The 4,201-nt window shown below is 40.0% G+C and overlaps 1 pseudogene; it reads left to right on the plus strand.

The window, feature by feature from the left end:
• The first annotated feature begins 2,180 nt into the window (after positions 1-2,180).
• On the plus strand, positions 2,181-3,483 carry LOC132684928 (UBX domain-containing protein 8 pseudogene; annotated as a pseudogene).
• Positions 3,484-4,201: the final 718 nt, after the last annotated feature.

Raw genomic sequence — 4,201 nt, forward strand, 5'->3', positions numbered from 1 at the left:
AATATGTACTGTTGAGTTCCAGAATACATGGAATATCAAAAACCACATTCACGATTCTTTTCTGACATATCTCACTCTGTCTCTAGAATCCAGAGTTAATTAGGGACACATTTTATCAGGCTTCTATTAGGTCATGCCCTTAACACTTCTGAGAATCCTTTTGTTCTGCTGAAAGAATTGAGTTAAATCACCTTAATCCTTCCAGAAATTCTTAACAAAGAATGGGACAACCACATATTAGACTTCCTTTGCCCTTAGATTGCATTTTAATGGTAGTGTCCAGTTTGGGACTTTGTCGTAAAGCTTCGTTCAAATAGCCAAAACTTTGAAATAATTAAATAATTATTTTTTAGGTTTTTTTTTTTTTTTTTTTTAATCTTGCAAATCTTGGAATGGGTGGGCTGTCTGTATTTCTTCTCAATTACGTTTACAAATCTTTTTGTATGCGTGTGTGCTCATTTGTTTTGTAACAATACCTTCTCAGACTTACCTACGAACCACCAGCTCACAGTATCAATGTTGTGACTCAAAACCACCCAGCTGAAGGCTCACTTATTAATATGTCTTCTGTATTCCAAGTTGGCACAGGTGATTGATTTACCAAATATTTTGCCACTACATTATGTGGGTTATCACTTTGCCAACATCCTCTACATGTTTGTTCGCTGATCATTCCCAGCATTAAAGACAGTATTTTTTTTACTTTGGTTATGGTAACACACCGCTTTCAATGTCAATGTCTTTATCAGTCAGCAATTGTCCAATAATATTGCAAACTGTCAACATCATGCAACAACTAGCACTTCAACTGATTTTATGGGTCTGTACAGTGGATGCAGTTTGGCTTACCTAGACTAGCTCAGTACTAGGCTGCATGTGTATATCTGCTGTACATATATATATATATTCTGAGGTCCATGCTGAAGGAACAGAAGCTATTCCCAGCATGCTCTTCTAATGGCAGATCGCTGGAGCATAAAAGGACAACCTTCTGAGCACAGTTAAAGCTTCTGCTTCCATTATATCAATTTAAATCCCATCAGCCAAAGCACATCACCTACCAAAGCCCAAAGTCTCTGCCCACTGTGAAGCTATCACAAGTGTGGGAATGTTATTATTCTTCTACAGGGAAATAATGAATTAGGGCCAATGATTTAATCTACCACAGTGTCTAACACATGAAAACCAGAAAACTTTCATGGACATTGAACAGTTATTTTTGGTCAAAAGAGTGAAAGAACAGCCCTTTGTACCATGTTATTGAATGTGGGGTAAGGGTAAAGCCAGTGAAGAAGGAAGCCAAATGAGCACATAAAGCAGAAATGTGAGAGACACAGAGGGCTCCCTTGATTCCTGACATCTTCCCCTTTCTTGCTCCCATATTCCTTCCCGAGCCTCAGAAGCTTTCTTCTGCTTCTTTGGGACTCTTACCTTATTCTTAAAATATAGTTCAATTTTGGGGCGCCTGGGTGGCTCATTTGGTTAAGTGTCCGAATTCAGCTCAGGTCATGATCTCACAGTTTGTGGGTTCAAGACCCGGGTCAAGCTCTGTGCTGACAGCTCAAAGCCTGGAGCCTGCTTTGGATTCTGTGTCTGTCTCTCTCTCTGCTCCTCCCCTGTTCATGCTTTCTCTCTCTCATTCTCTCTCTCTCTCTCTCTCTCTCTGTCCCTCAAAAATAAATATTAAAAAAAATTTTTAAATATATTTCAATTTTATTCTTAAACTAGATCAAGTGGTTTTCTTATAATTTGAAACTAGACATTACCAGTGAATACAGAAGGATGTTAATGAGGGCAAAATTCTATATTAGGTCCCCACTGTGTTCAACATCCCAGCCCTGGTGAGTAGGAAACTAGACTAGATGGTCTCTCAGGTCACTCCTAGCTTAACAATGTTGGGGGACCTTCCTTTGAGGGATCCAGCTGTCAGGGGGAATCAATGCCTTCATCACACTAGCACATGTTACTAATATCAGTGAAAAACACCCCAAACTAGGTGAATAACTGAGCATACTTTAATGCTACACAAACAACTCAGTGTGTATATACTTTCCTGGAAGAGCTAACAATCATCTAAACATCTACTGTCTATCTTCTTTCACGGTCCAGAATAAGCACATTAACTCCAGATTGTCTTCTTTAATAGAAGTATGAAAAGAAAATGGTAGGGGCCTCCCGCCCGGACGCGGGGCTCCCGCTATCATGGTTTCTCGTGGGGTCATTGGCATTTTCCTCTTCTCTGCTCTCCCCCTCTTGTGTCTAGAGCTCCGGCGTGGGATCCCAGATCTAGGAGTTAAAGATCTAATTTTGCTGTGTGGCCGGATTTTCTTACTACTTGCTCTTCTTACTTTAATTATTTCTGTGACTACCTCATGGCTTAATTCTTTTAAATCTTCCCAAGTGTATCTGAAAGAAGAAGAAGAGAAGAATGAAAAAAGGCAAAAACTTGTCAGGAAAAAACAAGAGGCACAGGGTGAAAAGGTCAGCAGATACATAGAGAATGTTCTAAAACCTCACCAGGAGATGAAATTGAGAAAACTGGAAGAGCGCTTTTATCAGATGACGGGTGAAACTTGGAAATTAAGCAATGGTCATAAACTTGGGGGTGATGAAGAATTGGTGCTTGAAAATGGGAGTCAGACATCTTTTGAAACATCAAACAGCAGAGAAGCAGCAAAGAGACGGAACTTGCCTAAGCCTCTAACCAAAATTTCACCATCTCCTGAACAGCCCACGCAAAAGGAGGTTCTTGATCTACCTGAAGAACCTCCTGAAACAGCTGACGAAGTAGTTGCTGTTGCTCTCCGATGTCCAAGTGGGAGGGTCCTGAGAAGAAGGTTTTTTAAGTCTTGCAGTTCACAGGTCTTATTTCACTGGATGATGAAAATCGGGTACCACATATCTCTATACAGCCTTTCTACTTCCTTTCCCAGAAGGCCTCTGGAAGTAGAGGAAGGCTGGTCCCTGCAGGACATTGGAATAACTATGGATACTGTACTCAATGTGGAAGAAAAAGACCAGAGCAACTAATTAAGAAATGAGAATGACCTGTTTTACATAAAATCAGTTATGCCATGATCTTACAGGACAATAAAGGTTTCACATTAAAATCATGCCATACCTTGATTGAGCTCAAGGCAATAAACACTTTAATGTTGATATCCTCAGGAATGTATGGACACGAAGGATTAGAAAAGGATTGCTCTCTGCATACAATAGTTTTTGGAATGTGCCGTCATAATGTACCATCTGAAAACTAGATAAAAATGTGTACAGTAAGGCACTCCATGATTTGTATTTTTCCTAGCTGACATCATTTATCACTGTGTTGAAAAACAAAATCATATGACTTTGTTTCCTGCCTCTTCAGTCCACCTTGCCCTACTGAACATTTCACAATTCAGTCAAACTCTTTAAAATCTATTAGGTAGAAATGTTTGTTCTGCTTTATTTTTAGAAATGAAACTTTAAAGACATTTCAAAGGTCTCTAATGCTTTACAGTTCTTTTTGATATCCAATAAAGGGTTAGTACCCAAAATATATAAAGAACTTATGGGGCGCCTGGGTGGCTCAGTCGGTTAAGCGGCCGACTTCAGCTCAGGTCACGATCTCGCAGTCCGTGAGTTCGAGCCCCGCGTCGGGCTCTGGGCTGATGGCTCAGAGCCTGGAGCCTGCTTCCCATTCTGTGTCTCCCTCTCTCTGCCCCTCCCCCGTTCATACTCTGTCTCTCTCTGTCTCAAAAATAAATAAAACGTTAAAAAAAAATAAAAAATAATAAAAAAAAAGAACTTATAAACTCAACACCCAAAAAGCAAATTATCCAATTAAAAATGGGCAGAAGATATGAACAGACATTTCTCCAAAGAAGACATACAGACGGCCAACAGACACATGAAAAGATGCTCAACATTACTCATCATCAGGGAAAATGCAAATCGAAACTATAATGAGGTATCACCTCGCTCCTGTCAGAATGGCTAAAATCAGTAGTACAGGAAACAGGTTTTGGTGAGGATGTGAAGAGAGGGGAACCCTCTTGCACTGTTGGTGGGAATGCAAACTGGTGCAGCCACTGTGGAAAACAGTGTGGAGGTTCTTCATAACGTTAAAAATTGAACTCTTAGGATCCAGTAATCACACTACTAAGTAGGCGAAGAACACAAGAGTACTAATTCAAAGCAATACATGCCCCTGTATGTT

Source organism: Panthera onca, chromosome D2 (genome assembly GCF_046562875.1).
Source record: "Panthera onca isolate mPanOnc1 chromosome D2, mPanOnc1 haplotype 2, whole genome shotgun sequence".
NCBI classification, from domain to species: Eukaryota; Metazoa; Chordata; class Mammalia; order Carnivora; family Felidae; genus Panthera; species Panthera onca.